The 21,244-nt window shown below is 42.3% G+C and overlaps 1 protein-coding gene across 1 annotated transcript in view; it reads right to left on the bottom strand.

The window, feature by feature from the left end:
- Positions 1–21,244, bottom strand: part of LOC308289136 (cytosolic phospholipase A2-like) — a gene marked incomplete at both ends in the record, with an annotated part of 173,178 nt that overhangs the window by 126,255 nt on the left and 25,679 nt on the right. The window lies entirely within an intron of this gene.

The raw sequence follows: 21,244 nt of genomic DNA, 5'->3' as shown, positions 1-21,244 counted from the left end.
GGAGCAGATCTCATGGGATTGTTTATGATTTGGCCAAGCTTTGTTTGGGGTTATATGGAGTTCACCCTCCATATAGCATACAGATTGAAAGACACGTTCCATCGCAGTGTGTGTGTGTGTGTGTGTGTGTGTGTATGTCCCCACAAATATAGTAGACTATGTATAATGTCCCCACAAAGTAGCAATTGCAAACCTGTGTGTGTGTGTGTGTGTGTTTGTACTTTGCCACGACTCACAGCTAATCGGTTCACCGTAGTGCCACCGCTATACAAGCCAAGCTGTAGAATGGCACCATTTGCAATTGTTTTGTGGCCTTTTCTGTGATTTTACCAACCTTAGTTTTGTTGAAGTGGTTGATTTAGCATGATATTAATATCACACAAACACCAAATTAAATCAGGGGCTGGGGAAGACCCTCTAGTTGCTTATCCAAAAACAAAATAAAAAAGACGTAAAAGACGTTTATGGCACCGAGGTCCAAAGACGTAAAAGACGTTTATGGCGTTCAGTGAGTTAAGCACCATAACAACACTAGTTAACGGGGTTACATTGGTCAGTGTTTTTTCAGTCTTGAATAGTGATTCTCAACAGGTTTCAAATGAACCCACATTGTTGGTGTTGACCAAGAAGTCAAGGTCAAGTCCGATTTATTAGTGCCCTGTGCTTGCTTTTGGGTGCCGACCCACTATTGAGAAACAGTATTGTAGGGCAGGGGTCTTCAATGTTTTTTTTTTTTGTTCAGTTTTTGCACGTTTTTGTGTGACCTTTTTCATCCTGCTGGGGAGTACTGAACACAGAGGAGCACAGAGGAGGAGACAGTTCAATTCAAACTAGAACATATTGTTCCTTCGAAACAATTGTGGGCTCGCTTCAAGCCAAAAAACAATGGCTATAAAAGTACAAAATGTCAAGATCGCAGCCAGTGCTCTCTTTGATGTTACTGACGCAATTGGACTCTGCATGCATGATTTGAAACATTTTGTTCCAAAAATGTGTTATGCAAAAGTTGACCCGCTGGTGGCGCTATAACAGGTCAATGTGAGAAGGGTGGCATCTGTTCCTTGACTTAGTGGGAATGTGCTTGCAAGATTTCACGCAAATCACAAGCTGTGTTCATGATTTGAGGTGTTTTTGGCCACTTTATCGCTGCTTGCAGCTATATTTATTATTATTATTATTATTATTTTTGTGTGCACTTCATAGGCATGTTAGATAAAGGTCCTTAGATTGTGTGTAGAATGTTTCATGCAAATTGCTAAAAAGAAATCCTAGGGCCTATTCATTCCACAGACTAGTATTACAACAAAAGAACAAGAAGATTTCCAGATTATAAATAATTAAGTTTGCAAAAGTAGCTCAAGTTCATTATTTGATGAGAAGACAGGTAAAGACAAACCAACTGAAAAACATAATTGCGACCGTCAGGAGCGAGTGGTACAGTTTTTTAGCTAGTAGGGCCTAAATCACAAATTCATTCCATACAACTTACATCACACTGCTGACATCAGTATGACATCACACCGTACACAAATCACTTACGTTGGCTGTTCCAGAGTTACCTCCCTGCAAGGCTTGTGCCTCTATCCAGCTGATTTGCACGCAAACGAGTGGGCGCGCTTCCAGAGGATCAACAACAACAAAAAGCAGCAAGAACGCAAAGCCATTGACAAGGCCCTGCAGAAAATGCATGACACGCTGCTGCGCCACACTCAGCACCCCTAAAAACCAGTACTTGGGATTTGTTGATGTAAATGTTCACATAGAGTGTAATAATTGGTAAAACAAACTTTTGGCCTATTTGTGGAGATAAGCGACCAACGGTTGCTTATCTCCCGATTAGGGAGTCTTACTGGTATCAAAACCTCCACCGGCCGTCCGTCCGTCCGTCGGTCGGTCACACGTCACACGTCACACCTTTGCCCTGCTCATATCTCCGCATCAGTATGACATCACACTGCTGACATCAGTATGACATCACACCGTACACAAATGACCCTTATATAAGACCGGCATTATCTACCGACAGATTAGTAACAAGATGTCAAAATCGTCTAGGAAGGATGGTGTGAGTCATGCTGGCACCCTTCGCGGCAGGAGGAAGCTGGTGCAATCGACCCCTTGGCTTGTCGGGACCCCTGCCTACTAACGGGGTGGCAGGCTATCACCTCAGACTAGAACCCGTACGGGGTGGCCGACACCAGCCCATTGACAAGAGAGAGGCCTTGATGTCCCTTTACTCTTTGATGGGGTGGCCAGTTGACTAAGAGTTTCCGTTCGGACCTTCTCGATATTGTACAGATTTCCACGGGAAATCTGGGGGTGGCTGTTACAAAGACCCTCACTCACCTTCACGTCATGTGGCTAGTCGTTAGGTAGCCATAGTTACACGTTGAAGGTTGAATCTCCAGATATGGAGATAACCAACACATCCCTCCATATATGGAGATAACCGACGAATCTCACTAAGTCTGACCTCACAAGCCCCATATTTGGACACGAACAACATATAACTCCATATATAGAGACATAGCTGCTGACATCAGTATGACATCACACTGCTGACATCAGTATGACATCACACCGTACACGAATGACCCTTATATAAGACCGGCATTATCTACCGACAGATTGTGGAGATAAGCGACAAACGGTCGCTTATCTCCCGATTAGGGAGTCTTACTGGTGTTAGGCTTTTAAGTGTTTAAGTAATAAAACAATGGTGTCATCTAACTGGTGGAAAAGAGACGTAAACTGACACTGATGAATGCATCACAGGTTGAAGTGAACAAATGGTGAAGGTATGAGGAAGAGTATCAAACTGATGGTGGATGATTAATGACAAGGAAACAAACAAGCAAAACATATTTAAAATCTCTATCAACTGAACGTAAAGTTGAATTACAGCCAGTTTCTCATGAGAAACCATGATTGACATGTGTGAAGCTTGAAAGATAATCCATTAATCAATGTTTGGCGGCACTAGGAACACAGAAGGTATGAGGAAGAAAAACCAAGGAAGAAACAAATACATTTGACTAAAGTTTCCCCTCTCTCTACAGAATGTACAGTGTGAGTATCTCGTTCCGTCTGTGAACATTGAGTTGAATATCTAGTTATGGATAGACACGCAACACTCACATGCACAACAGGTACACGTCACACACAAAACACATGCACTCATAACTTCATATTAAGCACCATAACAACACTAGTTAACGGGGTTACATTGGTCAGTGTTTTTTCAGTCTTGAATAGTGATTCTCAACAAGTTTCAAATGAACCCACATTGTTGGTGTTGACCAAGAAGTCAAGGTCAAGTCCGATATATTAGTGCCCTGTGCTTACTTTTGGGTGCCGACCCACTATTGAGAAACAGTATTGTAGGGCAGGGGTCTTCAATGTTTGTTTTTTTTGTTCAGTTTTTGCACGTTTTTGTGTGACCTTTTTCATCCTGCTGGGGAGTACTGAACACAGATGAGCACAGAGGAGGAGACAGTTCAATTCAAACTAGAAAATATTGTTCCTTCGAAACAATTGTGGGCTCGCTTCAAGCCAAAAAACAATGGCTATAAAAGTACAAAATGTCAAGATCGCAGCCAGTGCTCTCTTTGATGTTACTGACGCAATTGGACTCTGCATGCATGATTTGAAACATTTTGTTCCAAAAATGTGTTATGCAAAAGTTGACCCGCTGGTGGCGCTATAACAGGTCAATGTGAGAATGGTGGCATCTGTTCCTTGACTTAGTGGGAATGTGCTTGCAAGATTTCACGCAAATCACAAGCTGTATTCATGATTTGAGGTGTTTTTGGCCACTTTATCGCTGCTTGCAGCTATATTTATTATTATTATTATTATTATTATTTTTGTGTGCACTTCATAGGCATGTTAGATAAAGGTCCTTAGATTGTGTGTAGAATGTTTCATGCAAATTGCTAAAAATAAATCCTAGAATAAAAACGGGTTTAAGCGTTTCACAAACTGCTCAAAATGATATAGCGCCCCCCTTTGGCCAATTGGGGTAAGATTGGTTTTAGTGATATTTGGACTAACACTACATCTTTGCCAAATGCCATGAACATGTTACTTTGCATGTATGATTTAGAGGCAGAAGAATAATTTGCATAAAACTGCAATATTCATTGAATTATTTAAAAAAGCATGTTTCAATTTTCAAGAAATCCGATCTGACAGATCTTTAGATATTGGTCCAAAGTTCACGTACAAAATGTTTTGTGCACGGGACGCGAAGATTCCAGAATAAAAGCGGGTTTACGCGTTTTACAAACTGCTCAAAATGGCGGAAAATCGAAGGGCGGAGCTTACTTAACAACGACACAGATGGCCTCCACTTGAGTGAAAGCACGCGTGTAACAAGTTGCATGTCTTCAAACGAAACGAGTCATGACTTATGCCCGTTTGAAGTTTGAATTTTCAAATGCTTCGTATAGCGCCCCCCTTTGGCCAATTGGAATAAGACTTGAATTATTTGAAAACATTGTGATTTAAAAGACATGCCTGAACCCGAGTTCATGCAAAAAATGCGTCCACAGTAGTAAAATCAATCAGCTGATCTCGACGTTGTGAGCGCTACGTGAAGAGGTGCCTTCTGCCGTTGTAGAACTGACTGCTACGGCAGCGAGGTTTATACATCGAGCACCGATTCATTTCCGTTCGCCGTAGCCGTCGTCCACAACGTCTCTGCTTAAATAGCCTATTCTGTGAACTAGAGCTCCTTTCCAGGTGTCAGGTACTCTCGTGTTCACCAGACACACACACACACACACACACACACACACACACACACACACACACACACACACACACAGACACAGACAGACAGACAGACAGACAGACAGACAGACAGACAGACAGACTCACACACAGACACACAAACACACACATACACACACACACACACACACACACACTGTCCCACTGTCGCTGTCCCCCTTACGCATCTTTTCAACCTCTCCCTGAAGACGGGGAAGGTACCACAGCTGTGGAAGACCTCCTGCATTGTCCCGGTGCCTAAGAAGACCCGCCCCTCGGTCCTCAATGATTACAGACCAGTCGCCCTGACATCACAGGTCATGAAGGTCTTTGAACGGCTGGTTCTGAACCTCCTGAGACCGGCGGTCAGTGATCACCTGGACCCCCTTCAGTTTGCCTACCAGGCTGATATTGGGGTTGACGACGCCATCACCTTCATGCTCCATAAGGCTCTCACCCATCTGGAAGATCTGGGCAGCACAGTCAGAATTATGTTTTTTGACTTCTCCAGTGCTTTCAACACTATCCAACCGTCTCTGCTTGCGGAGAAGCTTACGCTGATGGGAGTGGACAAGGGCTTTGTGGCATGGATCACAGACTACCTTTCAGAAAGGCCACAGTCTGTGAGACTGCAGAGCTGTCGGTCTGATGTGCTGGTGAGCAACACGGGGGCCCCGCAAGGAACTGTGCTCTCACCCTTCCTGTTCACTCTCTATACATCGGACTTCCTCTTCAATTCCAAGACCTGTCATCTGCAGAAGTTCTCAGATGATACCGTGGTGGTCAGCAAGATCTCGGGTGACAACACGGCTGAGCACGATGGTGTGGTTAGGGACTTTGTGCAATGGAGCGAGGCTAACCATCTCAGGCTCAACGCAAGCAAGACCAAGGAGATGGTGGTGGACTTCCGCACCTCCAAGAGAGTCCCCCCGGTGCCAAGCACCATTAACGGTGAGGTGGTTGAGCTTGTGGATAACTACAAATTCCTCGGAGTACACCTGAATAGTTCACTGGACTGGTCGGACAATGCACAGGCGATTCACAGCAAGGGGAAAAGCAGGCTGTTCCTCCTGAGAAGACTGAGATCGTTTGGGGTGTGCAATAGGATGCTACAGATGTTCTATCAGTCTGTCATGGCAAGTGTCCTCTTTTTTGGTATAACATGTTGGGGTGGCAACAACAGAGCAGGTGACACGTTTAACCTAAACAGACTGGTGAAGAAAGCAGGCTCTGTCGTCGGGTCCTCTCTGCAGGGGGTGGAGGAAGTAACCAGTGTGCGCACAGCGAGGAAGCTGGATTCCATCTTGGAGAACTCCTCCCACCCCCTCCATCTAGAGATCACCAGTTACTGGAGTAAGAGAGGAAACGACCGCTTTACCTACCCAGGACGGAGATGTGAGAGATTAGGAAAATCTTTTGTACCGGCTGCCCTTAAGCTGTACAACGAGACACATAACGGACGCTTGAAAAGGTCTCCCTTCCTAACTTAGACTGACGGAACCTTTGCTGTATTGACATTGACCTCTAAGGAACTATTGCTGTATTGACTTTGACCCAAAAGGACCGTCCAGGAAGAGTGCTCATGTGCGTCTTGCGGTGACACGCTTCCTAGTTTCTTCTTTTTTCGCACTGATTTTTGAGCGGTGGTAGACCGCTCCATAGCATGGCCGTGTGTGTATCCGTGTATCCGTGTATCCGTGTATGTATGTGTGTATGTAGCCTGAACTACCACTCAGTGACCAGAGAGGGTGCTCTTGAGTCTAGTCTGAGCATCAACTGCAATATTCTCTCTCTCTCTCTCTCTCTCTCTCACACACACACGCACGCACGCACGCACACACACACACACACACACACACAACCACCGCTCAGTTCACACGGGTGTGATTTTTTTTTACTTTGCACTATTAGTTTGTGTTGGTAGTTTCTGAGTATTTTTGCTTTGTTTAACAATGACAGTGAGATACTTGTTTGCACTAACTAGCATTGACTGCTATGGTCTTTTTGCAAGACACTTTATGTATATATACTTATATATTATTCGCCCCCTCTATTGATGCACCTTCTCTTTATTGGTACTGTACTGCTCTTTTTTTTGTTCTCTTGTTTCTTTCCCTCTTATCTATTTTTTCTTACGTCTCTGTAACTTTGTAAATAACTGTATACTGCTGTGCTACTACTGGACAACTGAATTTCCCCCTTGGGATAATAAAGGTATCTATCTATCTATCTATCTATCTATCTACACACACACACACACACTCACACACTCACACACACACACACACACACACACACACACACACACACCAGTGTGGTCCTGGACAGCCAGCTATCATTCATAAGGCACACATTGCATCAGTCACCCGGTCCAAATTTTCCAAAAGCCTCTCCAATTGATCCATAATGCAACAGCATGATTGATTATTTGACTGAATGCCTGAATTGTAAATTGTACTGCAGCATCACACGAAAGCATCAAAAGTATCAGATCCACAACGCCACGTGACACAGACGATGTGATCTTTATAACCATGGTTCTCTCCTGTTGTGCTCTGTGCTCCACAGAGTATCCTCGCTTCCTCAAGCAGGTGGCGCTGCCTCTACTGAGTAAAGCCTGTATCAGAGTCGGGTCCGGCGGTGTCGTGCCGTGTAGTCTTTTTGAGTCATAAAACTACAACGTTAACGCTCAAAAAGACTACACGGCACTCACCCGACTCTGATACGGGCTTAATGCCCAGTGTAAACAGAAGAAGTACTGGGGGAACCGCATCACTGACTCTATGATCTGTGCCGGAGCCTCTGGAGCGTCCATCTGCAAGGTAGCCATGTTACAGTAATCTGTATTCTTTATTAGGATCACTATTAGCTTCCACAATGTGGCCACTAGTCTTCCTGTGGTCAACATAAAACGTATAAAATAAAAACATACAAGAAGATAAAGTTGTGCAATATGACTAAAATATGAAGAAAAAAAGTCGCTCTGCATTTAAAACAGAGACAACAATAAGCAATAAAGTCACAGACTGTTCACAACATACACAGATATATATATATATTTTTCTTGATTAAATAAGCAATAGTAGAAAAAACAATTATTATTATCTATAAAGGACTCAATTTATAAAAGTAACTTTTTAAAAGAAAATCTACTTCTGGTGTGTCTAAAATTGATGGGGAGCCCAAGCAGAAAAAGGTCTATGAAGAAGAGTTCTCATCATACTATATAGTGGTCGTGGTTTGGCACCACCAATGACCTGAGCTCACTTGCCGAGTGTAATGTTCATGACACAAACCTAAATATAATACCTGTTCATGAAAGAAGTGTGATGTGTTGTTCCAAATAACATTATGCATGAACATAAAAAGACAGTATTTTAATTTAACCCCTGGTTAACCATGACAAGTGTTAATGCATCTCACTGTATCTCACCATGTAGTTTTATCACTTTTTTTTGTTAATAACCTAAGCTTATATTAATGTTCTTATTTCATACAGTATACTTATTGTATGTCAGGCAACCTGAGCTGACACTAGCATACAGTAGGGCTCCAATATGATAAAACATATTCTTGGTGATGCTGCAACATTGATTATTTTTTTCCAGCACCTGTCCCAATGTTGTCTTTGCCTTTGTCTTCCTTAATTCTTTTTTGACATACAGTAATCCTCTGTCTGGATTATGGTTGTAATACCTCCTATATCTGTTTTTGCTGCTTATAGTTGTTATATCTATATAGGATGTGGAGTAGGCTCATACTAGGAGTTATAGGTATCCTGTTTACCAATGTTGTAAGGACACAATGTGACATACCGGTAGTAGCTCTGTTTAACAACATGCCGTACCTCCTCCAATCGTATATATATGTTCCGCTTTTTCAACTGTTTATTATTATATTTTGCACTTTCTTTGGCAACTTTCTTTTCCTCTCATGCCAATTAAGCTCCTTTGAATTGAACTGAATTGAGCTTGTGGATCAGATATATCTCTGATCTACAAATTGGGCTTATGAGCTATGACTGTATGTTTCCTCCAGGGTGACTCCGGTGGTCCTCTGGTGTGTGAGAGAGGCGGGGTGTGGACTCTGGTGGGAATCTCTTCCTGGGCACATACCGAATGCAAGTTGCACAAACCTGCCGTGTTCGCCCGCGTGTCCAAACTCAGGAGCTGGATCGACGACACTATGAGATCCAACTGAAGAGTCCACGCTCGCTGAGTGTACCAAAAATTTTAGTTTTGTACACACAACATTTTGGTCCTTTGTCTTTTTCTTGCTTGATCTCATCCTCCTCCCCCGCCCTCTTCCCTTTCTTTCTTCAGGGTAATAACGATAGGATGGCAATGAAGCACAAAACCTGTGATGTGACAATATAGCTGATTCTGATTCATGCTTACAAACACCACTAAATATACAACATGCTTACATAGTACATACAGTACATCAGAGTGTTTGATCATGAGGTAATACACAACGTTTTAAACAGTTGCTGTCATCTACTAACTGGTGCAATGATTTGTCCACCTGTAAGTATATTTTGCATGAAGTAAACTCTTTAAGCATCAAATGTATGACACACACACACACACACACACACACACACACACACCCACACACACACACACACACACACACACACACACCATGGCAGCTCCTGGTGGAGCGTAACGTGAATGCCAAGACCGTTTGAGCCATCTTGCTCTCTCCAGGACCACCAGCAGCCCCATCACCCTGCTGGTTTGCCATGTTGAGCATCATGGCCTCCTTGTTTCCACCTGTGTCCTCTTAGTCCCTCAGACAATCCTAGTGTTGATTTGTCTTTGAGTTCACCTGTGTGTTGTTAGCCCCTGTCTATTTAAGTCCTGTGTGTGCATTGTTTTCTTGTTGGTCCGTAGACCTATGTCGAGTGAGTTTGTACCTGTGGAGTTCTGTTATTCTGTCTACTTAGTTAAAGCTATACTGTGTAAGTTGCTCAACTAGTGGTCAGTAGCCATTTCCGCGGCCATCTTTGTTGTTAGACTCTTGGATAAAAGGAAGCGATGACCGGAGAACAGCAATGACAGTTCGCTGGTTGTAGACAGAAGATGGATTGGGCAATGCAAGTGTACTCTATTACAAGTAGAAGTCCAGTATTCAAAATTTACATGAGTAAAAGTATAAAAAAGTATTGGTAATGGTATCAAAATGTAGCCTACTTAAAGTACCAACAGTAAAAGTAGGCCTACTCATTGTGCAGAATGTCCCTTTCAAGTTATCAAAATATTTTTTGAAAATAGCATGGATCAAACATTGTGAGCTTGTATATTGGCTATTTTCAAATGGTCAAAATATATAAGTTGAAGTGGTTAATGATGTTTTGTAATAATAATCAAAATCTACAAAGTATAGTAGCCTTACTAACTAAAGTTTTGAAATAAATGCCGTGGAGTAAAAGTACAAAATTTGGATCAGAGATGTAGTGGAGAAGAAGTAAAAATATTGGCAATTGGAATTACTCAAGTATACATATAACTCAAAAGTGTACTTAAGTACAGTACTTACATTAAGTAAATAATATAGCCTACTTAATTACTTTACACCACTGCTAGCATGCCAACAGCCAGTTAATTGGGCCACTGCCAAGTCCACTTGCAATTTGACTCGGCCATTACTCGGTTAATTTTCATCAAAACATTAAAATTTTAACGTGTCCATATTCACTGGAATGTCTGCTTTCCATTAGCTGGTGCTCATTATTGTCTCCCAATAAAAAGATATCGTGCTAAAATCGCGACTTCGGCTCTCCATGCGTGAGCGCAGAAAGAGCACAAGCAGATCAGAACAGCCATCACATTCTTCCATTGCTTTGGAAATAAAGATCGGTTATAAACAGTAAAATGTGGGTGAAATGTTGATCAAATATGGTTTTATTGAAATGCAATCAAAGCATAGAGCAATTGAAGTAAAAGTATCGTTGCTTGCTCAACAAGTAGAACTAGTACAGACTGATCTTGATGCATCCAAGACCTAACAATTTAAATGGCCGCCAAAGTGGGCGGAGTTAAGCCCCGAATCTTACTGTGTCGTCATAACCGACAAGATCAATAGCAAACCGCGGTCGCGTCTGCTTTTTTCAGCAGTTTTTCGCTGCGGACCGGGCCTTCAGACCACCGCCCTGCCCGCCTCGCCACGCATCCGTAGAGGTCTCTCGTGTCCCTCTGTGGACCGGCGTTGGGGAGTTACAGGCTAGACTTCTAGACCAGCGTAAACAAAGATGTTGAAGCAAGCTACTTCCTGAGGAGACCCAAGCAAGCTACATCTTGAGACCCAAGATGCACTGTGATTGGCCGTCAGTGTATGATCTGCGCTGTGATTGGCCGTTAGGGAGACACGTATACAGAATGATGCAGATTACGTAATTTTGCCGGGAAAAACAGTCCCGGTCACGGCCACACAGGCTCAGTAGAACACATATAAAGAAAAGGCTTTTGGGGCTGAAATGAACATAGTGGGTGTTCTAAAACTTTAGCGATTTAATAGTTAGGACAATTTTAAGATTTGTTTTATTAAAAAAAGTTACATAGTATAGCTTTAAATAAGTCATTTGAGTTGATCATTCCTGCCAGTGCCTACCAGTTTGCTTTTCGGTCCTGCACGTTACTCATTCCTGACAGCTACGACCCTACCACAGCCATGGGAAGTTAGGTTTTGGACCGATTATGATTGTGGAGTGTTATTATAGTATATATTGTTATTCTTGGAAACTTTGTTTCAAACTTTTTCAACAAGCCTTACCTGTCCAGTCCAGTCCCCCCCCCCCCCCCTTCTCTTTTCCTGCACCATTTTCCAGTCTGCTTAATGCCTAGATTGTAAATTGTAACATGCCATTGTAACATGCCAACACACACACACACACACACACACACACACACACACACACACACACACACACACACACACACACACACACCATGGCAGCTCTTAGTGGACATTTTCATTAATAATTCATTTTTGCTATACGGACTAGGCCTAGCCCTGTAGGTATAGCCTACCAGTGGACTCCTAATGCGTCATAGGGTCTATTACAATGTGCAGCAAATTTTAAAATAGTATGTCTGCATCAACCACTGAAACACTTAATCACCAACACAGAGGAAAGACAAATCCAAAATGTTTTGGATAATGATAATTGAGGCTCATTAGTATAGAAGGTGCTTCCATCACAAAAGGGCAAAGCTGAGTGGGTGCATATTATACATAATGTTTGCTGAATGTAGCCCTGGCCAGGAGGAGTTGATGTCTTCAGGCGGTAACCAGCGTTCTCAGGTGTTTCGACCCTTGAACCGCTACGCCCTCTGATGGCAATGGTGGCCAAATCACTGCCCATCTCCTCCTCCTGGCCACTCTCTCCTCTCTCCTGCTCTATCTATCATCTCTAGAAAGCAGAAAGACAAAAGCGTTCAGCCCAAGTGTGCTGACGTCAGCACTAGGGATGGGTATCGTTCACCTTTGAATCGATACGATACCTTTTTTGATACCTGGGAATCGATACGATACCCTTTTCGATACCATTTTCGATACTTTTTATTTAAGTTTAACTGCTCTACCGCAGCAGAGGTGATGATGATGATCACCTAGTGCGGCGGAGCGGAGAGTATAGACGTTGGATAATCATCATAATAATAAACACTATAGGCTATTGTCGGCTATTTTCCAGAGTAACGAGTGTAGCCTACTAAAGCAGTCATTAAACTCTCAGTAGCCCAACTGTTACAGATGCGACCGGCCAGGGGTGCGTTCCAGAGTATCGAAACGAGGTATCGTTCGTTTTTACATGAACCGATACCCGATAGTATCGACGTCATTCAATCGATACCATTAAAAGTATCGCAGACGATACCCATCCCTAGTCAGCACAGGGCTAATAGTTAGCAAAACACACAACGCTGACACTTTCACCTCAGTAGTGTACATCACAAAAATGCCAGATTGGACACAGCATCTACTCCAGCACAAAAAGGTTCTCCTTTCACAGTTGTTTCACTGCCCACATTTACCTCAGTGTACTGTATGTACAGTAGGCTGTGTGTGTGTGTGTGTGTGTGTGTGTGTGTGCTTGTGTGCTTGTGTGCGTGCGTGCCTGCGTGCGTGGTTGTGAGAGAGAGGAATGTTTTGTGAACCATCTGGACAGGCTCTGTTGTTCTTTCTTCCTTAGATTTTGAATTTCTTTCTTTTTTCCCCCCTCAAAGTTATTTGATTGATAAAATATAGAAGCAAGCACGAGTAGCATTATATTCTTCTGTGCACTCTGGAGTTATTTGTATATCATTTTCACGTTTTCATTACTTTATACTAAATTGAAAATGTATTGTTTATTTTTGTCTTTTAACTGTCTAACAATCCAACTAAAAAAATAGCCTACTGATAAAGACACTGTCTGTCTGTCTGTCTGTCTGTCTGTCTGTCTGTCTGTCTGTCTGTCTGTCTGTCTGTCTGTCTGTCTGTCTGTCTGTCTGACTTCTACTCCACTACATCTCAGAGGCAAACATTGTACTCCATTACAATTATTTGAAAACTTTAGTTAGTTACTTTGTAGATTTGTATTATTATTACAAAACATACAATAATACACTGTGGCTTTTTCAAAATAGTCGATCTACGCACAAGCTCACAATGCTTTGCGGTGTGACACATTGTGAGCTTGTAGATCACATTTCAGCTTTTGAAATGGGACATTCTGGGTAATGAGTAGTACTTTAGGTATATTTTGATGCCAATATTTTTTGCAATATTACACAAGTAGGCCTACATTTTGAATACTGGACTTCTACTTAATATCTACATTGTGGTATTGATATTCTACTGAAGTAAGACATGTTTAGAGTTGTTTAAAGACAAACATTTGTGTGTGTGTGTGTGTGTGTGTGTGTGTGTGTGTGTGTGTGTGTGTGTGTGTGTGTGTGTGTGTCTGTGTGTGTGTGTGTGTGTGTGTGTGTGTGTGTGTGTGTGTGTGTGTGTGTGTGTGTGTGTGTGTGTTTTTTGTTGCAACTTTTACTCCGGCACTTGTGTCTCCTCAAGACCTCAGGGGGGACCCACCCAATGCCTCCCCAGAGAAGCCTCTTGTTAGTTTGTGCACTTTGCGTGCTTACACACGTGTGCAATGTTGAGAGAGCCAAACACAGAGGATGCGCATGGACTGATCATAAGCCCGAGCTCTCAATATTTTTGACCAGCGTTATTTTTACTGAGGTTAAGGTTAAGGTTAGGTTACTCGGGTCGGAGGAATGGGAGGTCGGAAAAAATGGGAGGTCGGAACTATGACATGGCACCATGCGTAAAGATCTCCAGTACTGTGGGGTTGTTCCTGCCTCCTTTGTCTCACCAGCCGCTACAGCTGCGCACTGCACGCTGCGCATTGCACTTGTGACCCCTCTTCTCCACACTTGGTCCTGGCTTGATATATTTTGGCCTTCTGTGTTCCTGCAGATCCTTTTGCAGTGACACTTCAATGCCTCCCCAGTTGATGTTGTTTGGGTGAGCCTTCTCGTTACCTGTGATTCATTCCTGACCGTTACCATTATGTCTGTATTGTTGAGTCTCACGTACTCCCCCCTCTCGGGAGACTCTGGGGGTATCTGTGTTACTGTCTATACCGTGCACAGGAGGAGCCAGGTTTCAAACCACGAACCCACACACACACGCCAACTGAAAGTAACGCATCAATTAGTTCATCCGTGAGAAAGAACAAATGATGTCTGATGCGACCTACAGTATGAGGAAACAAAAAGATGTCTACTGTCAAATCAATCAATCTCTGTCTCTGGCTCTCCCTGTCATGTGTGCATGCACACACACGCACACACAGGGATAATCCCAGAAGCAATGTGTTTCCTCTTTCCTGGTGTATCCATGTATAAATAGTGTAGTGTTGGTGACATTGTGCATGCAGAGCAGCTGACATCAACATGACGACTGTGGCTTTGTTTCTCATCCTTCTGACACGTAAGAACAATTCATTATTATTATTATTATTATTATTACCCCCCTTACCCTAATTACCCTTATTGTCATTATTATTATTATAATTATAATAGTTGTAATAATTATTGTTATTATCATTATCAATCAATTTATTATCTAATATAATCTTTGCATAAGTGTTGTTCATCACATGAGAAACAATGCATTGTTGCATCAGCAGTTACAGGGTTAAGTTCCCAAACTTGGTTAGACCAGTGACATCACACAGTGCTTTGATGTGCCTGCAGAGTGAAACTGGATTGAACCGGTTTGTTTGAATTGCTTTCAGTGACTCACTGCCACTGCCAGTGAGTGTGAATGCAGGCAGAAGGCTCTCTCATGGACTAAATTTATATCCTTTTGGTAGGTGAAATTTAAACAATACTTAACCACTGGATAATGTATGTTAAGAATGTTGTCTGTGGTGTTTTTGTCTGTGGTGTTTCCTGAAGGGCCCATGCTAACCAGTAGACAAATACAAAGCTAATGCTAACTGATGCTAAAGTTATTACAGTACATCCTAAAGGAACTGAATGTTCCAACTGTGTTGAATAGCTTATACTATGCCCTTTTGATAGAAGTGGCAGTTTTTTTGTTTTGTGTTATCATAGGTGCTTTGCTGTGTATGTGTGGCTATAAGCTAACATTAGTTAGCAATTGTTCCATGTTAGCAGCATGTGTTGTTTGTAGCTAGCTAGCTAATGTCAATTTGCTAGTTGTTCAATGGTAGCAGAGAGTGTACAAATGGAACCAAACAACCCCTAACAGGTTAATTTGGTTCCATTTGTACACTGTTAGAGTTAAGGGGAGAACTTGACATTTTAATCTGTTGTTGACTGTTAGCCCCCAAAATAATCACATTTGAACTGCATGGGGACCTCCCAAAATATTCACATTTTAACTGGGGACCCTCCACCCACCAAGTACTTGGACTGCAGTGAGCTTGTAGATCTGCTATTTTCACATTGGTTGCCTCTTTCTTATATCAGCTGACAATTTGGCCAATGTTTGACCAGTTTGTATTTAGCGTTGTTTACTTTTGATGTTAGATCTTATAGTGGAGCTGATGTTAACACCACTGACACCAGCCAGACAAAATTACACACATCTGACACTCAAAGGAGGCATGTGCTTGATCCATCATCATTTGTCAGATCATTTAATTTAATTTCTGGAATCAAATTGGTTTAATTAATTGATAATGTGTGTGTGTGTGTGTGTGTGTGTGTGTGTGTGTGTGTGTGTGTGTGTGTGTGTGTGTGTGTGTGTGTGTGTGTGTGTGTGTGTGTGTGTGTGTGTGTGTGTGTGTGTGTGTGTGTGTGTGTGTGTGTGTGTGTGCACACTGTAGGAAGAGTCCTTCAAGGCGTGTTAAAGAGGACTACACAAATCACTGCCTTGTTTCCATACCTGGCCGATCCCTAGGGCACTTTGGGCTATGTAAGTACATAATAGAAGTCTAACTTCCTTACTCCTCACTCCTGGAATTGCCCGAAAAGACAAGAGTGAGATTTCAACTAAATTTCAACACATTTTCTATATGCTGACCCCAACAAATTGATCGCCACAGATGTCAGACCTGTTGACCTTGATTTTAGCAATTCTCCAGACAAGGGCATGTGTTTAGTTTTTTAAGGAGAAAAAATAAAACACGTTCTTGTTTTTTAGGAGCAGTATTACAATCCAGTAGATGGGAGTGGGTTTCTTGCATGGAGAGTGAAAACACTTCAAAACGAAGCCTCAGAGGGACAAAAGAAGAGAAGAAACACTCAGCCACTGACAGGTATGTGATTTTGATAGTTAGAATTTCACATGTTAAATATTTTTTTAATGTGCATAGGCCTATAGTGCATTTTTGCTACTGTGGTGGGCATCGCAAGGGGGTCCAGTAAAAAGACAAGTGGCCCTCTGGTGTAAGGGGTAAAAACTGTCTTAACGTTTTTGAGAAACTAAACCCAACATCACATTGTAGCAAATCGCGTGGGTGCCCACTAGGCCACTTGTTCCCAAGCAGTGGGTCGGGATCCATATGTGGGTCGCAGACACATTTTTTAACGTCCCTTATATTTGTATAAAAAAGTAGTTCGTGAAAATGGCCTAAACTAGTGAAAACAGCAGATCTACAAGCTCACAATGCGTCGCACCGCATTGTGAGCTTGTAGATCTGCTGTTTTCACTAGCTTGGGTCCTGGGCATAATTTCTCTTGAGCTAATAGTTTGGGAACCACTGCTCCAAGCCATGGCCCATTGGTCAGAACTAGTCCCAAGTCCCAACATACCTTTCTCCTAACCCCTACAAGTACATACCTTTCTCCTAACCCCAACAAGTTGATCGTCACAGATATCAGACCTGTTGACCTTGATTTTAGCAATTCTCCAGACAAGGGCATGTGTTTAGTTTTTTAAGGAGAAAAAATAAAACACGTTCTTGTTTTTTAGGAGCAGTATTACAATCCAGTAGATGGGAGTGGGTTTCTTCAGCTAACGACAGAAACCCAGTGTCTTGAGGGCATCGCACTGATGATGGTCAAGGAGAAGATGAAACAGACCTTCACCCATTGCCAAACAATGGTTCATGACCCAGTGAAGTCCTCTGAAATATTCACTACCTTTACAAGATTTCTTGACATTGCAGGAATGGTATATGTCGCTCTTTAAATGTCTTGCCTTAAAGTCAAACTGAAATGAAAAATGACTTTAAACAGATCACATCCCTGGTCATAGGTTGAACCCATTAAAATGTATGCCATGTTGTCTGTATTCCATCCTGTCTGCAGATACAGGATTTCAGTCTGATGTTTGGTGATGACATCGCTGCAGAAGTGGCCTACTTACTCACTACATGCAGTAAGTCCTTGAACAAAGCTGTGGACTCGCCCAGACAGGCGACCATGTAGATCTGCTTCATAATGCTGAATCCACAACAGAAGAACTGGAAAATGGTACGCTGGAATTAAAGGAATAATACTAATGGAAGAGGGAATGGTTTTGAAACCAAAATGTAAACAGATTTTAGTAAAAATGTCTTTGTTTCCCCCCCACCCTTGTATTTTCAGGATGGGACAGTGAGATGTCCTCCATCTTGCCTTATCCACCACATGCCACCCTCACCTCAAGGCTGCAACGAGACCAGGAAAGCTCTCAGCCCGACAAGCCATTGACCACCTTTTGAAGTTTATCTAGGTAAGGTTACAGTTCAATTAAAGTTTTTAAGATGGCTCACTGTACTGTCCCTAATATTCACCCTTAAAACTATACTTTTCTGAAATTATGCGATGACCATGCTCATCTGTAATCAGCGACTGATATGTGTCTGCTTCTAAATCTAGATACTGAATGAAGAAATTCAAAAACTGTCCTGGGTGTTCCCAAAAGCCTGATTAGATGCTAAAATGACAAAAAGTAATTTTGAAATTGGAATATCTCTTTAAGTTACTCTAGACCCCCGGGTGTGTTGTTATAAATATCCCCTACCCTGGCTGGGTCACCCACCATTCACAAAAAATGAAGCATAGTGTTGCAGTTGTCAATTCTGTCAGCTCATTTCTTTGTCTCACTTGAAACTTTACATTTTCTGTTTACTGGAGAGATGGGGAGAGAAGGTTGCCGTTGAACTTGACAATCCCTGCTACTGAGAAAATAAATATTCCATAGCAATGGCATAGCAATGACTGGTATCAGAATATAGCGCTATTTAACACTTATTTGTACTCAACCTTTGAATATGTTGGGATTGTCATAATATTTTTTCCTCTTCATTCCAGGCATTGAACACCTGCAAGCTCTACAGGGACTTGTTGAGATGGTTGGGGACATGGAGATGGCAGATCCAATGTGAAAAGTTTAGGTGTTGGCCATTGAGGTGCAAGAGCTATATCCAGGTATGTATAATGGATTTTACATTTTTGATGGTACGATTATAGTCCAGGTAAAAATTTGGGAGGTAGACGAACATGTTCAATATACATTTCACACTACAGTGAGAAGATTAACTATCTTAACTATATCCCATACTACGCTTTTTGATCTGTTAGAGCTAGAAAGTTAAGTTTCATTTAGGCCTGCTTTACACTGGCAGTCAAATCCAGCCTAAATCAGATCTGAGTCACATTCAGATTGGAATCCGATTGGCTTAAATGGTCACATGGAACCAATCAGATTCCAACCCGGATGTGACACAGATCTGATTCAGGCTGGGTTTGGCTGCCAGTGTAAACCAGGCCTAATTAGATCACACAATGGTGTGTTTCCATGGTCCACTTGAAGAGCAGAAACTTTGTGAAATGTGTTAATCATGGAATCTTTGTTTGTTTGTGGACTCTGTGTTCTCGTTGGAACAGGTAGCCATTCACCACAGTGCTAAGAAGGACTGCAGTCGCCTGTTCCACCAGCTGTTTGACAAATTCTTCACGACTGAAGAACTGGAAGGATGCAGTTGTCACAGGGAGGCATGGTGTTGTTCCAGAGCTCGAGGGCAAACATATGCTGGACCCCACCAAAGTGGAAAAGATTCAAAGTAAGTTTATCTTACACTTACACGTTTTGTAAAGTATATTCAGATATACAGTATGATGTCACCATTGCATTGGTTATATGTGGGAAATAATGTGTCTGACACATTGTGCAGTAGTTTGTAAAGAAATGCTGCCCAGCTTCAACATGATGTTGCAGTGGTGAGAGTCTCTCCCAGTCTAGTCAAATACTTTTTAATGTAATATTGTAACATCCCCCACTGACTGAGCAAAGGACCGAACATGGGGAAAACTAGCCCCATATAGAACCTCACTCTCCGCTGCATACCGTTGTGCTCCTCGAGATGAGGTCCTAAGCGGATATCCCTGGGCTGCTGTAGAATGCCTCCACGCCGAGGTAGAGGTTCTATCCAAAAAGTAAAGGTAGTTCCATGCTCCCAGAGTATGATTTTCCATCCCGCGGTGCATAACAGTATGCAGCAGAGGTTCTATATGGGCTAGGGGAAAACATGTTTAATGTGCTATTATAGCTAATTTCATCTTCTCTGTCTCCAATCTTACGGTATAGCACCGGAGCTGGATGGAAGGCAGTATCGGTGGAAACATCAAGACTGGTTGGACAACGCTGAGGTGATTCACAGCAAGGGGAAGAGCAGGCTGTTCTTCCTGAGAAGACTGCGATCGTTTTGCCACCAAACATTTTTTTTTTTATTAATGTGGAATAACGTGCTGGGGAGGAACAACTGAGCGAGTGACACCTTCAACTCAACAGACTGGTGAGGAAGGTGGGCTCCGTTGTTGGGTTCTCCTTGTAGGGGGTGGAGGATTAATTGGCCAGGATGCAAATGGCTAGGACGCTGGATATCCTCCCACCCCCTCCACCTTCCTTGGATAGACAGAGGATCCGATAGATTCATCTACCCAGGACGGAGATGTGAGAGACTGGGAAAGTCCTTTGTGAATGTTATACAATGAGAGACACAGCGGTCGTTTGGACAACTGTAACTTAACTGGAATAATTGTTACTGACTGTTCCTGTGCGGCTTTGCTGTGTGGCCATTAATGTGCCAGGCTACAGCAGTCGATATGTCGTCAGTTCAGTTTTCAAATGGAACATACAGTATCAGTGTCAGTTGAGTTCTGCTTGTATGTGAATAAATGCTAATGACTTCAAGATTGTGTGTTTTATTTTGTATTCCTGTAGGTATATATAGAGAGTATGGTATGTGTATCATTTAACACATATATGTATATATATATATGTGGTGCATATATGTGCATATATTCTACATATATATGTGTACATACCAGTCAAATGTTTGGACACAGCTTCTCAAACACACATTGAATAGAAGCTGTGTCCAAACCTTTGACTGGTAGGCTATGTGCATATATCTTGCGACCATATATAAACATGTGTGCATATATACATATATGTACATATATGTTTATATGCACACATATATGACATATAGGCGGCCATTTTTTTATATGTGGCATATATGTTAGACATATATGCATGCATATATTAAAAACATATATGTTCATATATTTTTCTTCCGTGTGGGTTAAAATCCCCTAATAACAGAAAGACATCAGGTTATAAAACCTGTAATAAAACGAGTATATAAACAACAACAATTATTACACACATCATCAAACATTACCAAATAAGGCAATTTCTTATATCTCATTCTCACCATTGGCCCCTGGTGACCTCTGCTTAAAGATGTTCCTCTCCTGTGTGCTTCTAGAATCTAAAGGCTCACTTTAGATGATGATCTAAATACCAAAGGGTGGGGGTGTGTGTGTGTGTGTGTGTGTGTGTGTGTGTGTGTGTGTGTGTGTGTGTGTGTGTGTGTGTGTGTGTGTGTGTGTGTGTGTGTGTGTGTGTGTGTGCACGTGCGCGTGTGTGTGTGTGCACGTGCGCGTGTGTGTGTGTGCACGTGACTGTTGGCAGCCAATAGCATTCGAGATGGTACCTTTTCTGTGGCACCCATACA

Source organism: Nannobrachium achirus, assembly GCF_963921795.1.
Source record: "Nannobrachium achirus genome assembly, chromosome: 1".
Taxonomy (NCBI): domain Eukaryota; kingdom Metazoa; phylum Chordata; class Actinopteri; order Myctophiformes; family Myctophidae; genus Nannobrachium; species Nannobrachium achirus.
The sequence above is the reverse complement of the archived record's forward strand: the minus strand, read 5'-3'. Positions and strand labels throughout refer to the sequence as shown.